This window comes from Micropterus dolomieu, linkage group LG17 (assembly GCF_021292245.1).
Source record: "Micropterus dolomieu isolate WLL.071019.BEF.003 ecotype Adirondacks linkage group LG17, ASM2129224v1, whole genome shotgun sequence".
Taxonomy (NCBI): Eukaryota; Metazoa; Chordata; class Actinopteri; order Centrarchiformes; family Centrarchidae; genus Micropterus; species Micropterus dolomieu.
Genome location: NC_060166.1, coordinates 353,460 through 379,749, shown reverse-complemented (window position 1 = coordinate 379,749; position 26,290 = coordinate 353,460). Strand labels below are relative to the sequence as shown.

Sequence of the window (26,290 nt, the reverse complement as noted above, 5' to 3'; positions counted from 1 at the left end):
CCATTAATTGAATGAAATAGTACATGCATATTGTTGGTCAATTAAACAACTAATCATTTCAGCTCTAAATCTAAGTTTCTCAAAGTTCAAAAGTGGTAACTGGCAACAAGTCCTCATTCCCAAACAACAAAATAGTTTGAGTCAATCGTCCCAAAACAAAATATACAGAATGACTGTTCTCCAAAACAATATGTACGAGCATTAGCAGGTACCAGTCCAGCGTCAGGCGTACATGACCTTAAGTATGTTACATAAATCACGCAACTTAAGCCACATGACACTTAACACGTGGTAAATGTTGTGAAATGGCCATAGTTTGGAAAGGTTGAGGCAACAAAACTACTTGGTTAGGTTTAGATCGTGGTCTGGGTTCAAATAAGTATTATTTAAGTCACTTAACTCTCGTGACACATTCATCCACCCTCACCACCTCCTTACACAGACTTTGTCACTCTTTATTTAGATATATTACTAGAATCCACTGACTTCTTCATTTGCCATGAAGGGAGGGAGGTCGCGGCCTAACAAGAAAAGTAAATGTGGATCGTAACAAGCTGTTGTCCAATCGACATATACATATGTTTTTCTGGTGAGGAAAGGCTGTAACTGCAAAATGACAAAAACACATTAGAGAAGAGCTTTTAAAGTGTTGACAGTACTGAGATGTTGATGGGGTGAAAAGGGTCTGCCACTCACACAAATATGTGCCTACTCAATTTATGGAGCAATCATTTGGGGCTGCTGTGGCTCAGGAGGAAGAGCGGGTTGCCTGTTAAGCGGAAGGTTGGCAGTTCAATCTCCGGCAAGATACTGAATCCCCAAATTGCCCCTGGTGGCTGTTCCAGTGTGTGAATGTTGGTTTCTGTTTGAGCACTTCAGCTCAGTAAATGAATGTGTTTGGTGAATGCAATGTAGCGTTAAAGCGCTTTGAGTAGTCGCAAAGAAAGGCAATATACAAATACGGAGCATTTACATATTTAGGATAGCTGAGTTGCTCCTTCAAGATTCATCACAGAAGGCTGATGGTTTTCACCCTTGGTCCTTCATTCTTACTTTTCTGCTTCTGTGTCTTTTTCCTTCTTACCCCTCTGTGGCAGAGGGAAAGCTCTGATGATTTTAGCCATTAGAGGCATCTGCTAATCCACAAATTACACAGCAAGTTTAGACAGGTACACCTGGTCTGCTCTACTTGTGGCAGCTTAAGGGGAGGGATGGAGGGAGCAGGGGGATGCCACCAGGTTGAGACACACTGTAAGTGTTCATTAAAGAGAAAGTGCAAAACAGACTTTCCTTCTTTTTTCCTTTATTTAATTTATGAATTTATCTGGAGTGTATCAATGGCGCACTCTGCTTTTCCCAGCATTTCACTGCACAACATTTATCATCTTCTTGTATAATCAAATTTTTCTACTTTTACACAAGCACTGGGCGGTTCAGTGCCTTGCTCAAAGGTAACTCAACTGAAGTGCTGCAGGGAGGGAAGAATATTTACTCACCCGCTTTCCCCACCCACATTCTCCCAGCGAAGAACTCAACGTGAAAACCCTCCAATCACAACCCAGCTTCTTGAACCTCTAGGCTAACAACACTCCCTGACTAGACATTCAGAAATTTGCCAAGCAGCCTCGCTAACTGATAAAAATGCAGCTAATGGCCCCTTGAAGTTGGACATTAAAACTGCATTACTTTCCATAGGAGATCAAAGCTGTTCTTATTCGTGAAAAGCCCAAAATGTTATGAGGTTACATATATGGATAAGAGACATCCCGTCAAGGCATGTAACGCAAGGCTGGAAAGCCCTCCACTCCCCTGCGGCTGTCCAGGCAAGCAGACCTGCTTACCGGCCTTGTATTTATTCCACACCTAGGGGATGCATACCAAACACAGCCCCAGTCCTGGCCTGGATTAGGTCTGCACTGCTTGTCAGATTGCTGCTCCCTGGGCTGGCGCACCACAGACGTATTTGCGCCCTGGGGGCTGAGCGTCGAAGCTGCAGCTAAAACCACAGCAAATAAACTCCATGTGCAGCTGAACAGGTCACGCTGCCTACTTACATGTCTGTCATTAGCCTTCCTACAGGGAAAAACGGAAGGGGCTCAAGTACTTGAGCAGATGAGCAGCTTTGGGAGAGCATTACACACTCCTTTACACATTCACTATTTGAGGAAGCCGAGCAAAATACTCTGCACTCAGTCACTATTGGTTTAATGATTCATTTGGCTAATTGGGATGTTATTTCAGGTGTCAACTGCATGTGATATCACTGATTTAGGGAGCCATCTGCACAAATTTCATTGCTTTGGTTTTACATCCCCACGATGGCTGAAATGCTGTTACAACCCTAATACAAATACAGTCACAGGGGAGTTCTTTTCATTTTCATTTTATTGTAGATTATTCCAATAGTTATTTTCTTGATTAATTAATTAAATTATTTGGTCTATTGAATGTCAAGAGAGTGAAAAATGGCCATCACAACTTCTTAGAGACTGAGGTGACATCTTTAAATGTCTCGTTTGGTCCAACCAGAAATTTTACAATGGCATAAGAAAAGCAGCCCATCCTTAAGGCCCATTTATACTCCTGCGTAGGGTCTACGTGCATACCTACGCCATAGGCTGCGCACGTAGCCATGCATTTATACTTGTGCGTAGGTGTGTCCGTCATTCTGCAATTACACCCCCAAACGCTAGTCGGCAGTAGCGCTACAGCGTCCACTGTGTTCACTTTTGATGGCCGAGCAGGCTAACTTCCGATTTAGCCCTCCGCTAACGTAAATGGGAGTAAAATTGTAAACGTGCGGCTGATGTAGCCTTTTCAAATGTTACCGACCGAATGGATCACATTCTGATAGCGAAACGAGTCATTTTGCTCGGGTTGCGACGGTCAAATATATTGATTCACTGTGTTACAGCCGCCGTTTTGGCCGCTACTAAAAGTTACTTCAAAGCGCGGGGTACTTCCGGTCGGCTCGGAGGCATTGCAAGGCTACCCAGCTGACCAATCACAGAGCTCACGGTCCGCGTTGACTCGACATGTAGTTACATTTTTGAGGAGGTGCACGGCGACGGCGTATGCTACGCAGAGGCTATAAATTGCACTTTACACTGGAGAAGCTGGAACCTCAAAATATTTGTCTTAAACATTTATTAGATTAACAAAAGCATTGCTAATTAATACTTTATCAATCAACTAATCAATCAATTGATTAGTTGTTTATTTAATACAATTCAATACAAGAATCAGTAACTTTTAAAAAGCACCCATACTGCCATAAGCCATGTTTATATAATTATAATCTGACTCCATGAAGACCATGCCGTTACCTGTACTTGCGTATTAACACATAATATCAGAATAATCACTTTACGTTCAACATTGTTTTAAGTTGTACTGGCTATTATCTCTCCTAGCTGTCTACCGTATCATGCAGAACCTGCCCCAACACAGACCCACTACAAGGGAAGTTGTCTTTTGTGTGTATGTGTGTGTACGTGTATGTGCATGTGTGTACGCATGTGTGTTCATGGAACATGTTTTGTCCAAGTGTTGACCTGCTTTTCCTCACTTTCGTTGACAGTAAAAAAGGCCAAAAGGGGAGCTATTACCTCGCTGTTCCCCGCAAACTGTCCGTACCAGACTCCAGACATCACGCCAAATGGCCCAAGGTTTACCTGTCATTCCATGCTATTATTTTCAGTGACACTTTCACTGGGTCACTGTAAATCACACAGAGAGCAGATAGCCCAGATAGCTACTTTAAGAGAAGGATAAAAGATTTTGGTGCGTGTAAGGCCTTTTGGTAGCTTGGAAATTACAATTGTGTATTACAACACTATAGGACACATTTGTTTACTCCTGCACATGTGGATATGCAGTATATGATGCAGTCATGCAACAGTGTGTATGCAATTATGTGTGAAGGAAAGAGAAACCTATGTGACAAGAAAAAAGTGAGGAGAGCGCTTTCACCATGCAGCATGAGGGGAGGTCAGGACTGTTCATGTGTGTGGGAGGCGCAGGCCTTTCATAGAGATTGGTTTTATATAAAACAGCATTAGTGAAAGCAGAGCTGGCCACTGAGTGCTCTTCAAATGTTAAAAGAAGACCACAGGATATTAGTGCTTACTATGAGTATATTCCTCTCTCTTTAGTTAGTGAGTAAAGTGTAGAGGACATGCAAGTAAAAATAAATGAGCGCAACACTGATAGTACAAGCTCAGTGCACACATGGTAAATGGTACACAAAGACATGCAAAGCAAGGTTTGTCAGCTTTGAAGAAGTTACTGATTAAATGTAAAATGCAACATCCTTATGCGTCTCTCTCTTTGGTGCAAGCACTCAGTGCTGTGGTGTTTCTGCACTTCACTTCCTAGAAATCACTTGACAGTCAATGTTTCCATTCAAGCCCCCAGGAACAGAGATGGCTGTGAAGGATTATTGGTGTAATGTCCACACGGGGTATTGCAACTTGAATTACGCACACTGGCCCAAAAAGCATTTTTTCCCCCCATACAGAACATTGGAAGGAGCGCTTGTAAAATAATTATTGTCACAAACCCCAGGAAATGACTCTTCTTATTATCAGAATTTGATTGATTTAGTCCAATAACATTTGAAAAGTGTGGAAGAGTCGTATGATTATTTGATCCTATTCATGTGTGGGGAAATAGGCCAACTGCTGGCTCGGCCAGGGGACGTCTCAGACGCTCGTTCTCAAATGGCTCAGCTGGAAAACGACTAACTTCCTAACATGAGGACTCTTGTGAATGCTTTCTTTAATTGTACATACATCCATGACTAAACTCATGGTGGTCTTAGGCTTGGGGGTTTTTGTAATTTTTGTTAACAGGCTTGTGTTGTGTGAAACCTAAATAGTGATCAAGCTAGCTAGTTAGCAGTTTTTAGAAACATTTACATTTATTCACTTAGCTGACACTTTTATCCAAAGTGACTTAATAACAGATAATTGCTATATATATATATATATATATATATATATATCAGAGGCCTCTGGAGCATCTAGGGGTTAGGTGTTCTGCTCAGGGACACATTGGTGAATGAGTCGCAATGGGAATTGAACCCATGTTTCTCAAACCAAAGGTATGTGTCTTAACTACTTTGCCATAGTCACACCAGATAAAAGCTCTATAAAGACAGCACCAGTTAACACAGTTACAGTAGTGGCAGTAAGAATGAGCACAGCAGTGCAGACAGGATTCCTTTAAACTCAGTCTGGTATTGATCTTCTTTGGGAAGTTCAATAGGACATGCCTACTTCTAATCTACTGTGCACAAGTACTGACGGTGTTGGAAACCAAAGACCATACTGCATTCCCACACAACTGCAACTGCCATCTATCTGTCAATATTAGTTTCAATGAGGCCATTCAATTTGATTTTTATTTATTTATAAAGCGCCATTTCATAACAGAAATTATCTTACTGCACTTTTCATATAGAGCAGGTCTAGACCATACTCAGTGTGATATTATTTACAGACACCCAACAGTTCCCAGGCTGAAAAAGCATGAAAGTAGAATAAACATTAGAAACCTAGTATTCAGAGCAACCTGACACCTGAGTTTTATGCTCACAAGGATTACTTTTATATAAATTTACCTCATTATTTGAAACTTTGAGATTATTTGATGATTTCAAACACATTGCATATCCTGTGAATTCTTCATAATAAAATCCACTTTTTTTGTTTTGCCAGTTAAAAGCTTTTAATGGGAAGAATTAGCAGTAACTTAATACAGAATTTTTGGGGGGGTGTCACCACCGACACCCAGTTCATAATAATGCAAATGCAAGGACTTTCATCAGTGGGCCTCGTTAGATAGTGACTTAACATTTATTTAAACGAAAAAATCTTCAAGATTATAACTTACGTTACAAATGAGTAACCATCAAATGTTACTGTCTTCTGCTCTGTGATGAACATGGCTCATCGAGTCTAGAGCAGAGCTGTCAAGAGGGGGGCTATGGAAACATGTCTGGTCCATATGAGGAAAACTAATGGAAACCAGCTGAATGTCAACTCAAACTGCCACTGAAATGGTGTGAAGACATCCCTCCAAAGGACATGTTGGACACACCTGCAAGTAAAGGCATTAGCAGGAATAAAAACAGCTCAGCAACTACAGACACACACACACATTCCACATCAATGGTGCTGTAAACTGATGAGACAAGCAACATTCCTCTGAAGAAATGTATCTCCTTCAGTGGAGAGTAATGACAAGTATTACTTGGCACTACATGATATACTGTAAACATTCATATATAATAAAATTAATACTTTATGGGGAAACAACTGTGTGTAACTGAAGAACCGCAACTCATTCTTTGTCATACAAATGTCAGGAAAATTTCTTCAGAATTGACAATTCATTGAGTAGTCCATCAACTACGCAAAGAATTGATGAATTGTTTCAGCACTGAAAAGTCATACATCTAAGTTATCTTAATGTAACACATTATTTTTACCAGCCCAATTTATCAGCAATGTATAAGTAGTAATATATAGGTGGTTTGTCAAACACTAATCTAGTTGCAAGCTCAAATTATTGTTACATACATTTTAAGTGTTATTAATGGTTGATGGAACAATTATAGCTCATCTTATGAAGTGATGCATAAACAGTGAATGCTTAATGAAATGCATAACGATGTTATATTGCACTATTTTGCATTCATTAACTGTTATACTGATATAACAGTTGGCTGCTATTGACATAACTGCTTATAAATGTTAATTAGGGGTTTTTAAACTATGTTACCAAATTAACTGCCTTCTCAGAAGCTCCAAGATTTAATTTAAATCATTTTGTTTTGTTGCTCCACTGACGAAAATAAATAAATAAAAAAACAATTTCTTAGCTGCGTTGGGCAGTTTAGTGGTCATGGTAAAATGTCACAAATGTCGCATGACTCAGATATGACATCAGATGACATTTTTTACCCTCTCTCCGCCCCTCACTGCCATCCCGTGGTGGTGCATCCCCGAGTGTTTGGCCAGTATTTAGATAAATAAAGCTGCTCGCCTTCCTCCCCCATCCGTCCATCCTTCTATCCCCTCCCAGGAGTCTGGTATTGATCAGACATGTCCACATTAGAGGGAGGGGAGATGCTTTTATGATAATCCACCCACCCTCCCCACCACTCGTAATGGCTGCATTAGACGCTCATCCCCTCGCACCCGACACCTGGCTCTCGCTCTTTTTGGACTTAGTGTTTGCATTACAACACTGTTTAATGTGCTCTTTAGAGGGGATGAGGGGGCTGGGGACTGGGGGCAGGGGAGGGCAGGAAACTTTCCAAGAGTTTCCAGTAGATGAGGACCCAGCAAGGAGCCACTGGGAAGCTCCAGAGCGAGAGTGATAGATGGCACCATGTTCAAGTGGAGGGCGGAGGGAGCTGGAAGTGGGGGTCCATTACCTATTACTGAATGCCCTCTCTGTCTAGCCACGCTGCTCGGCTGACTGTCTGATGGCTAACAAACTCTGGGAAGTGGAGCTTTGGATGAGTGTGTTCTCTGACCGGACCCAGACAAAGGACAAATCAATAGCTCTCTCTCTCTCCATCTCATTGCTTTCCAGTCAAACATTCCAGATACTTTCTGACACAAGATGTAAAAATTGTAAAAAGTTTGTGCTCAAACGTGCCAGTCCTGAAACTAAACATCCAGTTAGCACACTTGTGTTGGTTGGCACTGGAACTAATAGGAAACGTGTGGTGGGCTATACTCTTGCTCCACCTCTGCATTATTTACTGGCTGGCTTCAGCAGAGTGGTGGGGCTCTCAAGATGCATGGCTCAGGAAAAAAACAAGATTGGGAAGGAAAAAAAGTAAGGAAAAAGAGAGAGAAAGAGCCACCTGGACACCATCAGTCTCAGCGAAGGTAAACATCTCCGACATTCCTCCCGGCACACTGGTCTACAGAGGTCAAAGGTCATGATGACAAACGAGTGACCCAGGAGCCCTGAGAGGCCAAGAGAGAAGCCTCTGGAATCTCTCAGCAGGGGGACGGGGGGACACAGAGACATATTCACCAGCCCAGGAGAATAAAAGGATAGTGGACTTCAAGGTCTCAGGGCCACTATGCAAGACCCAACCTGTGGATCTTCAAGGAAACCGATCACTCCCTCAGTCCCTTTTTTCACCTTTTTACCCCTTATGAAAGTTAGCACTAAGCTATCATATTTATCAAGGACTCCCATATATCAGGTTCAACAGTGGCCTATTACAAATGTCAAGACTGGCCCAAAAGAAAAATGTGTTCAAAAGCAAAAATCACCTCAGATGAGAAGAAAAGATAGTAAGTGAGTTTCAGCTGCTACTTTTAGATCAAGCCTCTAGTTGTAGTAGGAAGTCAGTTGTAACTAAGGTAAGTATAGAGCAATATTTAATGTGCAAGGACTGGCAGGTATGTGAAGGGGGTTCAAGGGTGATCATGATGAGGCACAACTGGAAGCAGGGCTGGACTCCGCCCAGGTGTCAGCCATCTGTACTATAAGCATTAATGTTTGTATTAAGCTGGGTCTTTATAAGCTATTTGAACACATTATTTGTATCGCAGCATTAGCATCACACACACAGCTTGAAGTAGGGACAGTAGTAGAGGAAGTTGTAGGGATTCTGTATATGAATTTGTCGCCAGATGGTGTTTTGGTTGAAACACAGGAAGGATTTGCTCCACATTCTTAACTCCTGTCAGAGTGCTCTTCATCAACTAACAACGTCCCAGTTAACCATTGTTGTCAACAGTTAGGGGACAAGATTGCACTGTGCATTTCCAAAGTGTATTTAGTAACTGAGTTTGATTAAGTGAAGTAATCAACCAAGTGCACATGGAATCATTCTCAGTCTGTGTTTAGTTTAGAAAACATTATTGTTCTCAAACAACAGTGCTGCAGAGTGCTCATTTGTACAAATTGAACTGTATCCTTTCAGATTTGGCAGTCCTACAAAGGAAACTCCTCAAGTAACTAAGGATTGTTTGGTAATTTTACCATTGCTTAACTTTGGTACAGCCTCATAGTGAATAATATTAAAGTGCTTCAAAAACAAACAAACAAAAAAACCAAAATGATAAATAAATATTTGATTATATCTTTTCATGTGACAACACTGAAGAAATGACACTTTGCTCCAATGTAGTGTGTGTAGCTTGTATAACAGTGTAAATTTGCTGTCCCCTCAAAATAACACATCACACAGACATTAATGTCTAAACCGCTGGCAACAAAAGTGAGAACACCCCTAAGTGAAAATGTCCTAATTGGGCCCAATTAGCCATTTTCCCTCCCCGGTGTCATGTGACTCGTTAGTGTTACAAGGTCTGAATTTCTTTGGAATATTTTGACTACATGTAGTAGCATACTGCTGGTACTACTGACAAAAAACTAAATGTCAAGATTTTTGTGGTCATTTGTCCTAATGACTTTTCAGTGGGACACTACTGGGCTCATTTAGAAACAGGAAGCAGCTTGTACTTGCTAATGTAGCATGTTAACATACTCACAGTGAAAATGCTGATGTTTAGCAGGTTATGTTTTCCATGTTAGTTTTATGATTTACTTAATTATATATATATATATATATATATATATATATATATATATATATATATATATATATATATATATATATATATATATATTATAGGTCGTTTGTCAAAGTGGTTGGACAACAATGGAGCTCAGTCGTAGACCTACAGAAGAATAAGACATATTAGGCTTTGGATATAGGCCTACACACAATACTTAATAATAAATTCATTGTTGTTTGGCTCCACATGTGGCTTTTGTTGACAATTTTTATATTGGTAGCCTAAATTATTGCCAGTGATTGTTTTCCAGATTGATGTCCATTGGTGCATGTACTGCATCATTACCTGTTAGTAAAAAATGGTAAAGTGCATTGATTTCTTGCGCACTAAGTAAAAGAAAGGAAATTAGAACAAGTAGTATATAGTACACATTAAATACAATTAGTATGCTGTATGTAAGTAGGACATAGCTACAACGTCTATGGCAGACTTGACACACTTCAACACATCGTATTTGTTTTATCTTCAGGTTGTGTACCTGCTGCTTAAAAAGATGCAATACAACCTGAGGATCCAGGTTCTTGTGAGGATCTATCTTGCTTAAGTGTCCCTGACCTAAAAAACAACCAGCTCCAGGCCTCCTGCTGTGTTGCTGAGCCCAACTCTGACCTTTGACCTCTCTGACATCAACCTCTAAGCAGTTTCACAGGTACTCTCAGTACTATAGAATAGATACATATATATTCAGTCTTGTTGTAATCCTCTTTGCTTTCAACATCAACTGGTTGTGTAGGCAGAGAACAGAAGCTAACCAGATACAATGAGTGGATATGTGAGTCAGACAACAGGGGAGTGTGTGAGTGCTGTGACTAGAAGCTTCATCCCTGCTTGACCTGTGAACTCCATCTGAGCTTTCTTACACACCCTGACAAACACACTCATATTCCCATCCACATTAGCAAAATACTTCCTGAGAAAGCTCATGGCAACTCATGGGTACAATGAGTCATTGTCTCAATGACATCACATCTGCTGCCATATCCAGCCTCTGTACAGATGGCTAATGCAGGAACTAAATGAAGAAGAGAGAGTTGAGATTCATGCACAATTTAAAGTTGCCTGATGCAAGATTATACATGGAGTACACCACCTTATCACTTATCACTAAAGTTAGAAAAAAATACCATAAGATCACAAAAATAAATCTTAAATAATAATAATCTTCTCTATAATTGACTCACCAAGATAAAATTGATATAATTTTTTTTTCATCCACTCTGCACAAACTACAAGATAAAGAAACAAAAAAGCAAAGACAAATTAAAGCTGCAAGCAGCGTTGGGTGGGCCCTCGCATGTGTAGCGCTTCAGGGAGTGATGCCGCCTCGCCGTATATTCCGCAGCTCTTACGGTGTAGCTCTGAATTGTCACACGCTTCGAGTGCTGCACGGAGGACTTTAACGTCACATCCTACATCCCCTTTGTGGCGTTAGAAACCATCCGGTAAATATACCTAATGTCTCAGTACGTCAAGTGTATGCCACGTGCCGCGGGGGCTGCTTTGTTGACTGTCACTTCCTGTTGCCAGCAGGTGACGCTATGATTATGGGTGAATGTTGGCATGTACATGGTTTCAGGGTGGGACTCTTATGAAATGTGTAAAATTTGGTACAGATCTGAGCATGTACAGTCAAGTTACAACAACTTCCTGTGTCAAGGTGGTGACAAGTGTTACAACATGGCATCGTCAATGTGTTAAGGGTTTTCTGGGACAGTTTTGAAGTTGATATGGCCAACCTGCTGGGAGTAGTCCATCATAGCGTAAAGCGTGACATTTCCTGTTGCCAGCAGGTAGTGCTATGGTGAATGATGGCATATGGACGTGTTCAGGGCAGGACTCTTATTATCCATTTCTAATTTGGTACAGATGTGTGCATGTATATTGAAGTTATAACAACTTCCTGTTTCTTGGCGAATCATCGATTTACGACGCCACGGGCACGCTCATGGAGGAAAACTCATTGTTTGTACAACTTTTAATGGGCAATGGGTTTAGACTGCACAGTGAAAATTTGAATTCGATCGGATTAATTATCTAGGAGGAGTTTGTTAAAGTATGAAGAGTGTAAATCACCAGAAATGACAATTAAATCCAAAATGGCCGACTTCCTGTTGGGTGTGGGGCATTGCTGCCAGAGAGTTTTTTGTACGTCTGGATATGATACATGTACCACAGAAATTTCGTACACGTAAGTGAAACTTTGTCCGGGGGCTGCTCTGTAGGGGGCGCTACTGAGCCATTTTGCCCCATGTGCGAGACCCATAAAATACTAAATTTTTTGCCTAGCCTGAATTATGTGCAAAGTTTTTGAGCATGTTTAGGCCCCCAAAAATGAGATTACTTTGCAGGAAAAAAAATTATTCCTTCACTTCCAATAGGGAACACGCATGTTTCATGCTCTGGCCCTAATTATATCTTCCTGTCAATAGGAACAGCAGATCAGAAAGCACTTTCATGCGTCATGCGTAGAGGACCATAATAAAGTATACTGTTATTTCATTTGGAGGACTTGTTGCACTGCCACCAGTTATCCTCAGGTCTTATCAGATCAAGTCCGACTGCCCTCAGGTCCCTTTCGGATTGGGTCTCTCTTTTTTTACTCAATTGATTAATGCTGCACTTCAAGTTCAGGCAAGTATTCCTCAGATCCACTTCAGATCTGCTCCAAAAGTGTGATCCTGTGAAGACTTACATGCTGCATACTTAGAGCAACCAACTTTAATAGGTATGGGCCACTCATATGCAGCCATTCTCCATGTACAGTTAAGGGTCCTGTCCCACCAGCATTTATAACAGCAACATTTCAGACCAAAATCAGTTATTTTAATGGATTCGGTTGTGGAGGAGAAGTAAATCTGCATAGAGCTTCTGTATAGAGTTTGGTGAACTTTGATATGCAAATTCGAGCCAGTGCTGAACAGAAACAGCGAGGGTCTAAAATGGAATATTACCTGCTTTTCATCTAATTTTATGTAACTCTACACTGCCGGATATAAACTGCGCCATAACCTAGAATGAGTACTAAAGGTCTCAGTGGAGGCCTACATGGTATTAAAATAGATCTCAGGTTGGACACATTTGAAATCCATGATGTGATGTTGCTGGCTTTTTACTTTTTTTACTCTTTATACTTCTGAAAGCCATGTGATCTCAGAGAAAACAAGAAAACTTCACAGGATACAGAATACATATGGCCCATATAGTTCACTATACTCAACAGTTTCACACATAAAGCAGAAGACTAATGTACTCATTACGTATCTGTTCAGTCTGACACATGTCAGACAGTCAACTGAAAACAAGGTTGAAATGAATTAGGTGTACATATGGTGTAAGGCTGACAGTCCTGCAACAATGGTTTTGTCACACATGGATTTCACAGAAAAACACAATGAAAATACACTGTAGATGTCGATTTTTGAATTATACCATCACAGAATGTATAAACCCTCCAGTGTCTTTTAGTTTAGATACACAGCGAGAGAAACAGTTGCTTCTTTTGCTAGAGAACATTCTATTATGTTAACAGAGGTTTAGTGCATTTAATGAATTCTGCTATATCCTTTTTGTCTAAACAGACCAAATATGAGGCACTGTCATGAATCCTGCTTTCCTTGTCCTGTGTGAACATGCAGGGTTGGGAGGGTTACTTTAAAAATGTAATCCGGTACAATTACTAATTACTTGTCAAAAAATGTAATCAGTGACGTAATCCAAGAACCAGAAAATAAAAGTAATATAGTAATACGCAAATAACGATGAGTGTATCAAAGATGCCTGGTCTGCTTAGTGGATTTTTAGACACATACAATTAGGCTATAAAATATCCCATTCCCATGAAAACAAAATCGATGTTCCATCGGTCCGTCTGCTGTGTTCACTCATTCACCCACTGGGAACTGGAATCAGTGCGCAGAGAGTCTGCATAATGGGGTGGGGGCGTGACCACATTCAACTACTGGCTACACGCCGATCAATATCTGTGACAAATCCCTCATTAGCTGTGTGTTTTTACAGGAAACACGTAAATAGAAAATATAATTTTGTTCTTAAAGTAATCCCTATGTGTAATACTCATATTTACAAAATGTACCTGTAATCTGATCTAGTCTATTTTCTGTACTGTAACGGAGTTACTTTATTTTGTATCCTGATTACGTAACGCCGTTACATGTAATTGTTACTCCACAACCCTGTGAACAAGACCCTCCATTAGACTGTAGTACTGGAAACACAAAAAATACACAAAATTGTATCTATGATAAAAGAGGTGGAGGATGCGGACCGGACCACAGATGGGATTTATACGTTACAAATCAGCCTGACATTTTGGCAAACTCTTTCAGTAGAACAACTCTAGTTTGACACATAATAATACAAGACAGATAAAAATGCCCAGTCATGCGTAGGCAACGATGTTCAGTCAGCAGACCAGCTGGGCATCAGGGACAGCTTTGCATTCAGGTGGTTTATCGATACAGAATTAAAGGTTTCAAAAAATATTTTTTGAGGGGGAAAAAAATCCTCATTTCATGATCATCTCTTTTCCTGCTTGATCTTAAATCCCTGAGGTCATGCAAGCCTGCAGGGTAGTTTCAGAGGTAGGAGGTGTTGCAGAGCGGAGTGGGTGGGGGGGCTTACCAACAGGTTCATCTGAAGGCCTTTGCTGCTGTGACACATTGTGACCTCCCCTGGGCTTTGGGCACAGCTAGAGCTTGGAGAAAGGGGAGGAGGGCCGAGGAAGAGGAGAGAGACAGATTGAAAAGAAGATGACGGTGTCTGCGCGTGTCTTCATAGTGTTTAGTTGTGATTAGATTGAGCTGCATCTCTGTGGTGGCTGTATATCCATCTGCTGCTCAGGGCTGAGCGGTGTGTTCCTGTTGCCACCCTCATGACCCCAGACCTAAACACACCAATTAACCACCACTGGACTTTCCACTTTTCCTCAAACTCTGATCCAAACAAACACACCGCAACATCTAACCCCCCTGCCTCAGTTCATCTTTGATCTGCTGCCTCTCGCTCTGACCTACAACAGAGAACATCGCCCTCTTTTAGCCGAAAACAGATGCTAGCCAGGAAACATTTTCACTTTTACTTGTAAAAACTGTTTCTAAGATACAAAACAAGCTAAATAAAATGACTGGCAATGTGAGCCAGTCCACCACTTTGGTCCAGGTGAAAATCTCAAGAACTACTACATGGACTGCCATTACATTTTGTACAGATTTATGGTCTCCAGAGGATGAAGCCTCCTGACGTCAGTCTCTGACCATGAGGGTGCCATTTTTGGTTTTCAGTGAATGTCCCGCCAGCAGACCCATGTCGTAAAAATGTCTTGGTGACAGAAACACAGCAATAGCTCCAGCATGTTAATGTGTCATGTCCTCTCTTCCTCAGTCCAGGTGCCTACACGACCATTTCTGCAAATGCTTCCACTGCTCCATTTGGGTGCATCTATGGTGACCAAAACTCAAGAGGGGATCCAGTGCAGAGGGGTGCCAAGTCTCTCAATGAGAGCAGGGTGATTATGCACGATGGAGTGACCCATACCCTCTTGTCTCTCCTGTGGGAGGGGAACATCTGTTTGGCGTGCACACAGCGCTGGAACTTCCTCATCAACAGCAAGCCCAGAGTCACCACTGGAATCATAAATCCCAGTAGCTGCTGTCACTGGTCAAGACGGACAATGTGATGCAGCTGAAAGACCGACAAACAATGGCTGATGTCATAGTCAGAATCCAACTCCAGACCAAGAAAACAAACCTTCTGACTTGAGGTGAGCTCTTCTGGTTTATAACAAATCCCTGAGACTGCAAGATGAGCCAAGTCCGCCAGAATCAAAAGATCATCCAGATGGTTGAGGGTTCATATGCCCTGACCTCTGATCAGTGCCAGTGCTGCCTCTAAATATTTGGTAAAAGTGCAAGGAGTGAGCTTCAGCAATATTGCTAAATTATTGCTGAATTATTGCTAAATCTACTACTTGCTACTTCTCCAACGCTGCCTACCCCAGCTTTGACTGTACTTTATTGTGACTTGTGTGTGTCCGATATAGAAATGTATTTCATGCCGGTCCTTAGTCTAGAAAGGGAGTACTGTCAGATATGAAAATGAGCCAATGATGGGAGGGAGGGTGGGAATATGACAGAGCGGCTGTGGCTCAGGAAGTACAGCTTGTTGCCCATTAATCGGAAGGTCGGCGGTTTAATCGAAGTGATCTTGGACCAAGATACTGAACCCCGAATTGCCTCTGGTGGCTGTTCCACCAGTGTATGAATGTGTTCGAATGTTAGTTTCTGTTTGAGCACTTAGTCTCAATGAATGAATGAATGTGAGTGAATGCAGATGTAGTGTAAAAGCGCTTTGAGTGGTCGAACAGACTAGAAAGCTATTCAAATACAGAGCATTTACATAACCTGACACTGAAACAGCTTGTGGTTTGGAGGGTTAGACAGAGTATAGCAAATTAGATTAAATACACACTACTGTTTGTAATTAAACATCGTACATTCACTTTAAAGTTAATTCAGATCATTGATTAAATACATTGGAGACAGAGTTGCTGACCTTGCACTTTAAGAGTGTTTTATTTCTCCTCTCCATAATCCTTCTCTTGTCTGCCTTGCTGGCAGGAGGATGATGATTCACATTAAAGCTTTAGAAGGTAAAGAGAGAGAGAGAGAGAGAGAGAGAGAGAGAGAGAGAGAGAGAGAGAGAGAGAGAGAGAGAGAGAGAGAGAGAGAGAGAGAGATCACCTTAGGGCCTGTGTTGTGGCATGGCCGTGTTAGGACTTGTATTGACACCAAGCCCAGCTGCACCTGAGGGCCCCTAAGCATGCTATGGTGGCCTGTGTCATTGCTGACAACACCATTTGTCACTTCCGTTGTGCTCTTGGGGCTTGTATGATGGGTTAGTGCAAAAGGTACAAGGTGCTGAATAAAGAATTGAGGTAGGACTGCACTCATTTTAGCCCCTGGCATATCCAATTATGAGATTTTTGCCTCCACCCTAATGTAGAGTTTGATAGAAAGTAGTTCCAATGTATACTGAGGACAGTGAATTCTGTGGATTATTATATATATATATATATATACAAAATTACATGTTTTTTGACCCACTGATCCAAGTAAGTCAAGTCGGCTGGAAAAATGATGTTGGAGCACAGTGTTTCTGGGGCCCAGGTCTCACTGATTTCTGTACAAAAACATACATTAAAATGTAATTTAATTATTATTGTTATTATGTTTATTATTGTTGTTGTTGTTTATTATTAGTGTTTATTTATTGATATTGGTTAAACTGAGCAGCTCTGTCTCAACTTGGTAATTTATGGAGTTTCCTGATGGACCGACTTTAAAGTAACCACTAGCTGCTGCCATCTGTAGCTGCCATTAGCTAGTTAGCTCTGTTAGTTATTGGTGTGTCCCTGTCCTTGGAAAAGGTTGGAAAGTAGTATTCAGAGCAGTCTGAAGCCTGCTCATCAGGATTACCTTTACATACTTTTACCTCATTATCATCCAACATTGTAATATTATGTACATGCCAGAAAATAAGTGAAAGCATAATAGGTCTCCTTTAAACGTTAACATTGTTAGACCGTATTTTGAAAACAATGTTTTTTTTTCTGTGAAGACAGTCTCTTAAATACCAATGATCCAATTTACTGTATATCATAGAAGCTTTCCATTTGCTGTTCTCAACAGCTGGGATCTGGTTGGCTTTGGTATTTTCTGGTTGGCAGTGTAAACAGTGTACACTGTTGCATACACTGTGTTTTTCATGTTTAGTTTACATGAGCAGTGAGGTTTTTTTATTTACAGCTTTAATTCACAGGTGCTCGTTTTTGTTCCGAGCCTTCTTGACCCAAGAAGGCATCAGTGAGGCAATTTGAAATGAATACAGCAAGGAAGAAAATTGGATTGTGGAAGCGGTTTTACAAGTCTGGGCTGATCGATGTTCAAATGGCACGTGCACAGAAAATCTTCTCTAAGGCTATCATTTCGACATAAGAGAGGAGAGGTGCCTCATTAGGAAAGCTGGCACTGCAGAACTGAAAACTTCAGATAAACTTATCAGCATACAAGGCCCATTTTAGGGGGCATTCCCGGGACTCCATGCTGCCAATTTTAACTTTAGTTTTTCTTACATAAAGTCAGTGCATGTGTGTTTCAGCCCCTCTACATGAGCAGATAAATAGACATTGGTAATCCCAGGAGTGTGTGCTGGATTGTTTACTACACTCCATTTGACACTGACACTCTCTCACAGAGCCCAAAAACGGGGTCGCCTCTGAGATGGCCACTGAAGAAGAAAGGGTGTCTCTCTGACACACACACACACACACACACACACATAAACATACACAATATGGCAGATCCTCTGCCAATGAAGTCTCACCCCTGTGTGTGACACTCAGTGAATCAAAGAGCTGACTTCATTAGTCTTCCAGATGCTTGTCTTATAATGACATTCAGGAGAACATACAACAAAGCTAAAATGTCACACACATTCACACATACACACAACAATCTCATTGACTAAAATGTGCCTGCACTTGATCCTTTTTTCTTCAATTTTGATGTCGCTCAGTCTCCCTCGTTTTCTGCTTCTTTAGTGAAATGTGAGACTCCGGGAGCATTCCTTTCTAAATACCCTCTGAGAGAGTGAGGCTGTGTGTGTGTGTGTGTGTGTGTGTGTGTGTGTGTGTGTGTGTGTGTGTGTGTGTGTGAGTGAGAGAGAGAGAGAGAGAGAAAGGGAGAGTGCAATAGATAAAGACAGAAATGCTGGAGAATATGGTAGCAATGAGAGACGTTTTAATAAAACCAAAAGTAAAACCCAACAAATATTCTATTATTCATTCTAAATCTCCATTTAGTCACCAACAAAAAAAGAAAAACACACTATCTTGGCCTACAGGCTGACACATGCACACATTACAGCTGCAGTATGGCTCACCCATTTCTAAACAAGATCACATTTATGTAAAAGCAAAATCTGTACACACATATGTCAGTAGAGGCGTGTCGGCAGGGCAACTGACAAGTCCGCTGGGACAGCCACCGTTAATCAGAGCAAGATGTTTATTTTCATCTCTTTAATGATCAGGATAGACCCGTTCCACACGGACACTGATATGTTTTCCACCAACATACATCTGTTTGTGTCATGATCAATCCACTCTGACACATCCCACTACCCAGACTAACACACACACACAGCTGGGTCTCCCCAACAGCCATCAGGCTAAGGGACATAATTACCCAGGCTACTTGTGACATTCCTGCTTGCGGGTCAGGGGGGAAGCTGTTCCCCCCTCCGCCTCTTCTTCCCTCCTCTTTGCATGCATATACAAAAAAGTAAATAAGCCAGCCATGCATGAAGAAGTGTGTACATAAACACACACACACACACACACACCCCATCATCGTCATACATGGCTGGCTTAAATATTTTAAAAATTATTATTATTTTATTATGTTGTGTATAATAAAAAAAAGAAAAAAAAGGGGCAAACAAAAAATGCCAAAGAAATACTTGAACAAATGAACGTTGCTCTGTGTCTGCTGGATGTAAACTGTCCTAACATGTTGTGAATATTGTTATTATTATTATTATTATTATTATTATTATTAAAACAAGTTATTTTTTAAGGAGATACTACAAACAACATTTCTAAAAAGTACTAAAGCCAGATTATCTAAACCGAAAGTAAGCACACCAGGAACTAAGTCTGTGAGCTGTGATGGATGAACACACAGGTTGGGTAATACTTTTACTGTTCATCTTAGTTTCCTCTTGCAAGTAAATCTGACTACCATCTGCTTGTGTTTCTTGCCATGTCAAAATTCTTTTCAGTGATGTTGCCATGTTCCCAGATCTCCACAATTAAAATATTGAGTGCAATAATATCATAAGCAATAGAAATAATGGTCAGAACTATGAAATCAGCCTGAAGTTGTAATAAACCAGAATAATCCTTTAATTTTCCCAATTCAAAAGAATTATTAATTCGTGCCAAAGTGACTCTGTGGTCTTCTTGTCTGTACATATTATCTGTGGTCTGTTGTCATTTTTGGTCATGTGTCTTGCTAAACCATATCACCTGGAGTGTGGAGGTGGGGGTATATCGGAGCACAGCAGGGGTCAGTGATTGGCTGGGGGCAGCGGAGGTGGTGGTGGGGGTGATGAAATTGGAAAAGCATGTGGAGATAGATGTGACTGCAAGATGGATCCAGACACTTCCAGATGCCCGGGTGCTGAGGGGCCAAGGGCTGCAGCAGAGCCACCCTCCCGGGGGACGTGACTCACCTGGAAGGAGGGCCAAGCGCTGCCAGATGTGGAGGAAGCCGCCTGGGTCCCTCACGCCAAGCCCGTCTAACACTGTCTCGATTGTGCTACAGCATATGCTTCCAGTCAAGGGTGAAAAATGCAGGCACCAGCACATGCCAGAAGTCTTTCAAGCATAGCCCAGCAGTCAGCCTCCAGCCTTACACCCACTCTGATCCATACACACACACACACACACACACACACACACACAGACATGCAGGGAGCAGATCCTCCCAGTCAGTGCAGTGCAGACATGTCACCACACAGCAAGTCAAGGCTGGTTAAACTGTAAAGCAGCTAGAAGGGACCCAATCCAGAAACCCAACCCTGGGGATAGCACTACACACCACTCAGACAAACACACAGATACACACACAGAACATAGTCCACCTCACCAAAAATGGCAATCCATGTCCAGGATGAAAGCAGGAGAACTGCAGACAGACAGAGAGAGGAGGGAAACAAGAAAGAAGGAGTGACTTTATGTGCTGTGTCTCAGTGTTAGGACACAGAGGCTGAAGTGTCAGCCAGGATCCAGACAAACACAGATGCCACTGAATGAGCTGCCTGAGTCAGACCAGATGACTTCATCCTCGTAGTAACGTCCAGATTGCACTAATGGACCCCGGGATCCATGCGAACCAGCGCAGCCGCAACTGTATCAGCCACAACAGTGACAAGTCGGAAAAAACCCAGCCAGCCCCACTTAACCCAACGCCCACTCTCATACACACAAGACGCTGATTTTGCAACACTGGAGAATCGTCACTTGGCCTGTCTGTGTGTCTTAGTGTGTGTGTGTGTGTGTGTGTCTGAGCCTTGGAGGTGTTTCTGAGACTGTTCAGGGACACGCAGCTGGTGAGCACACATCTCTTTCATACAGCAAATCTCATCCAAATCCCCTTCACCTGGAGCAACGCACACACACACTCGCACACACAGATGGCTACCTCCAGCCTGTAAAAGTCCGAGGGCCCTGCGCAGGAATGTTTGTGTTGCACAATGACCTCATTGTGCCGTGATATGGCTTGTCTGAGCCACGCTCTGTGGCAGAGTCACACCTGTTCCACCTATGCCAAAGGGCTGACAAAGCCAGAGATACATCAATCAACATTTAGAGCACATAGAAACACACAGATGAACACACACAGATTAGAGACGCAAGCACACACATGCAGAGGCACACATAGACAATGCTGATGTGGCACTGTCTCTGTCGGCAGCAGGGTGGCTCCCTGAACACTATTATATTAAATGAGCAGGCATAGGATGTGTCGGTTTGACATATTTCTAAATGCTTAATTTTCTTTGACTGAAAGGCTGTTTGACTATTTTCACAAAAGACAACACAAGCAAAACAGAATAATTTGTTACTCTTAAAAAATATTTGGCAGCATTTAGTTACAACTACATGTCAGTCTTGCAACTTTCAACTGAAAACTTCACAAAGTTGTTTAAATACCCAGTGTCTGTTTTCCTAGCTTTTCCTGTTCTCCTGATCCGCCAAAAATGGTGTTATCTAGGTTTTGGTTTTGCCAAGGAAATATAACAAAAGTGGGTAGTTGGTACTGTATGTAATTTATTAATTAATCCAACAGCATTGTGTTGTCAAGTGCCAAGGCCATGGCCTCTTTTGGGGGAAACAATCAGGCTTTCACATAGCCAATAAGAGAAAAGGGAAAATGCCGAAAAGCTGTTTTGTAGCAGGTTGTAAAACAAATAAACCTATGAATACGGATCACAATCTTTGCAGTCTGAACCCTCAGGTTTTAAAATAACACATACCCATTCACTGCTGATGAATGTATGAGCCTCCTACCGTAATTCTTCATGGTGGCAGCATTGTATATTCCTTTTTGATGACAATAAATGTGAATTAGTTTCTTTCATTTCAATAATAACAATAACAACATTAACACCATTCTGAACAAAGAAAAGAACACCATCAAAACAGTTTTCCCTTTTGATACCAAAAAGGAGGACAAACATGTCACACTACTGTAACTAAAGAGGTGTTCTCTGAAAAATACAGCAATGAGCAGCCAGCAATCAAAGATTGGATCAGTAAAACAAACAGAGACACACACACTGTTACAGATGCAGTTCAGTAGCACAGTAGACAGGTATTGAATGAATGAGTGATCCCAGGTTAGTCTGTTGTCTGTCATGTCACATCAGCTAACACAGTCTCAACACAACCTGCACAGTAAAGGCAGTACATCCGCAGCGCAGCGGCTTCAATCCTCCATCTGTGTCTACACAGGATGCATTCAGGGACAGTATTGAGTGTAGGTCACCCGCATTTTGGTAGTGCTCAGGGCCCAACACACATTTACTGTTGGGTCATGGCTGCGCACTGCCAGTGTAGGCAGTTACATTTATTAAAAAGAAGCATATCTGTTCCACCAGACTCACATGATATGGACAGAGAATAATTGGCTGAAACGGCAATGTGAGAGAGAAGGTTTCAGACAGTGTTAGACAATCTGACGAACACTCAGGTTTTAACCATACTGTGGCACTTCAATTAACCCGGCCCGGGTCATTATTGTCCCATCTTAGCTTATCCGGTATATGTGTCGGCCAATAAATTAGAGATTGCGTTACAGAAATGGCAAAGATATGTTTGAGGTTTAGGTTTAGAGTTTTATAGCTTCATACTTTTATAGGCTGTATTTTTATATATTTGAGTCTGTATTTCATATCTAAACTTTAGAATATTTTTGCTGTATTTATGCGGCTGCAGTTCCAGTGAGGTTTGCTGTTTTTGAAAAGTTTATGTTTTTATTTTACTTCCCTTTTAGTACATGCTAAATAACAAATGGTTTATTTTATTTTTTTTTAAGTTAAGATAGGCATCAGAAATGTAATTATATCTTACATGTTTACATTGGAAAATGAATATTGGCCGATACCTCTTTATCAAATAGTGATATCTGCATCAGCTGTAGAATTTATGATTGGTATTGAAAATTTTCTAACGAATAAGTGAGCAATTTAGTTTCTGATTCTATAACAATCTTACAGTTTATTATTATAACTTTCTGTGAAACTTAAATTCAAAAATATATTATAAATCTCAGTCTCTTACACTGCTTACCAACCAAGACATGTCACATCACTTCCTGGTCATTAAGACAAGTGCCACAGTGTCATTTGATCCACTAGCTCATTGGTGTGACGGGTCCCCAGTGCCGGAAGAGCACTTCCAGGAAGCCTCTGATACTCTTGTGATAAAGGCTTTGCTAGTGGGCCAAAGTGGGAAATGACTGCTGTTTGTCATATTATCACCACCACTCTGTGAAGAATCAATCAATATCTATCTCGTGAAGGTCCATCTGGGAGAGCTGCTGCTGCTGGTGATGATGCAGGCTAACACTGATGGGAGAGCTCACTCGGCCCACCTTCTTGTCTCAAAATGAACTAATCAAGGAATGAAATGAGTTATCTGCATTTGTATAGCACCTTTCTATTCTTTGCGATCACTCACGCTTTAACACTACATCGCATTTACCCATTCACTCACATTCATACACTGAGCGTAAGTGCTCAAACACAAGCTAACATTCACACACCGATGGAATAGCCACTGGGGGCAATTCAGGGTTCAGTATCTTGCCCAAGGACAAGCCTGGAGGAGCCAGGGATTGAACCGCCGATCAACAGGCAACCCGCTCTACCTCCTGAGCCACGGCCACCCAACCTCTGTAGTTCTTCTGTATCTCCTACATTTTATGCAATTGTAAAGCAATGTAGGGCAGTTATGCTCAGCACCTACAAATGAAATTTGTATTGTGCCTCTATTGTACTGAGGTGGAGGCAGACATCTCAAAGACATATCTCAAAACCTGGACAAACAAAACCAAATTATCTGCATGGTTAGGTACCATGAGTAAGTGAGAAAATCTACTGATGCTGTAATTACAATAGTAAGTCATTGTGGACAAGCGTAGTGTCACTGATTAATATGATCTAGAAATCAGGATATTTCAATATGGTATTACTGTAACAACAGACACATAGGCTCCTTTCCACCAAAATGACTGTACAATTGAGAGTGCTGGAGCACTACTGCAGACGCTGACAGCGGCCAGATCCTGGTGTGCTGAAACTGATCTGGGTGGGTATAAGAGCACGGTGGGTTAGCGCTGGTGCTGTGGAGGCTGCAGCTGAGAGCTCAGAGCTGTGGGATTGTGGGATTGTGTCAGGCTGAAAGGGGATCCAGTACAGGGTAGAGAAACACAGCAGCTCCCCCTCACTGCTGGAGCACACCGCTGACACGCTGCCAAGTTCTCAGGGCTCCGCAGCACATACACAAACACACACACACACAGAAACACGCATTCACAAGAGCAAAAAGTACATATCCATACAGGGGTGCACACACACACACAGTCACGTGGCATTCACACAGACACGATATTACACACAGATCCATAGTCACACACATTTGCACACAAAAATACATGCAGGTATAGTATCCATAAATACACACAGGCACACAGATGTAACCTAAAATACATACACTTACGCACAAATGAGCACACACACACACACACACACACACATTTCCAAAACCACACACAAAACTACACACTTGCACTTCAAACTAAAGCTTAGCTGAGTTACAAAAAGCACACAAAATATCCTATAACATTCTCCTCTGTGACATACCCTTCTGTTTTTTTGAGAGATGGAGAGAAGGGGAGGGAGGATTGGGGAGGGAAACAGACCAAGGACATTTTACCAGCAAAATGGATTTATTTTGTTTCTGATTCATCACATCTCTCCAGCGCAGGAATTCAATATACAAACAGATTCTGATTTTAAATATCAATAGCAGTACCGTATTCAAAAAGTAAACATGTATTTTGATTTTGAGAGTCTCATATTCATGAAATCAAGTTCCTATGCTTTTACTCTGCTTATATGAAGAGACTAAACCTCACAGCAAAACGTAGGCTGTGGATTGTTCCTAATGTAATGTTAGTTAGCTAACACTAGCTAACTTCCTACTGAATGTAACATTATAAAGCTCTACTGTTCCGCTTTTTAGTGATTGTAAAAGTGAACAGAGATCTAACGTTACCCAGCAGTACAGGAACAGTGCTGATCCTTGATATCATTCTCATCTTTCTCAATAGTCAGGTAATACAGTGGTTCACTTTTACTCTGTGATTGGTAACTGTTGAGCTTTAGCTTCTGTCTTTATTTATTCACATCAGTTTGACAGCCTGAATAAAACCTTCAAATGCAAAATGCAACTGGAAAACTGTCTGCTTCTTTCTGAGATCACTTTTTCTAAAAATTAGACAATATTTCTCCAGGGAGTGCAGTAATAGACAGAGGCAGCGTCGTGTTAACTCCGACAGGTCTGACAGTTTGTCGGACAGTAACTTGGGGGGCTTGGCTTAGCGAAGGGACAGTTATATTTCTGTCTTTATTTCAGCTTTATTTTTAATTAATCTAAAAAATATAATTTTTAGGGTAAGTTCATCCATTCATTGACAGGTCGCCATGGTAGCAACTTGTCAATCACAGGGTAGTCCCGCCCTAAAGCATAAGCTGCTTTATGGTCTATTTTCCTCTAAATGGCACCATAATTTACTAAATCAACATCGTGCTGTGTTGAAGAAGACTTGAAACTATCACGTGACCCCAAACTCATTAGGAAAGTATTTACTGGGGGAATAAATCAGGTGAGAATTAGGGTCCTTTTATCATTATTTCTAATAGGACCGGAGTTGTTTTTGCAATCAGAGTCGCCGCCCCCTGCTGGCCATTCGATTGAATGCAGGCTTAAGTTACTTCCGCATGGCTTCAGAATTCAGACCCTCAAATCAACTTGAAAAACTGATCTCTTGATGAATACTGTGCTCCATCAGATCATCTAAACATGTATTTCAGAAGCTGAAAGTTGAATGAAATTGTTTCTTCTGGAGAGTTTCCTCAATCTGTCCTATCAAGCCCTATAGTGCTTTAATTTTGCTGCTTAACAATATTTGCTGTGACATTACTGTGCGCTTGGAAATGTTGAAATGATTTACAGCAGCCTCTCTGATAATTAGGCTAAAGTAAATCGTTAAAGAAAACACTCATACATCAATACAACACAATAGAGAAATCACCCGGAAAGCAACAAGAAAGATTAAGCATACATATGGATTCAGGTAATGTCAGAGCCGCACGGTGAATCACACCAATCCAGCTGCTATAATCTTGACAAAACGATTGCACTGTAACTTATTAGGCTTTAATATCAACCAGAGCATTTAGTACTAACCTGCTTATGCTGTCATATATTAATAGTGCCCCTTATGTTGTCTGCACATGTCATTCCA

General features: G+C 41.3%; 1 protein-coding gene across 2 annotated transcripts in view; it reads right to left on the bottom strand.

The window, feature by feature from the left end:
* bnc1 (basonuclin 1) overlaps positions 1-26,290 on the bottom strand; it is a 54,119-nt gene that overhangs the window by 19,247 nt on the left and 8,582 nt on the right. The window contains exon 2 of one of the 2 annotated variants that reach the window (XM_046074411.1): positions 5,896-6,102. The exons of the other annotated variant lie outside the window; for it this stretch is intronic. The gene's annotated coding sequence lies outside the window, so the exon portion shown is untranslated. The remainder of the gene's footprint in view (positions 1-5,895; positions 6,103-26,290) is intronic. 2 annotated transcript variants of the gene reach the window in all.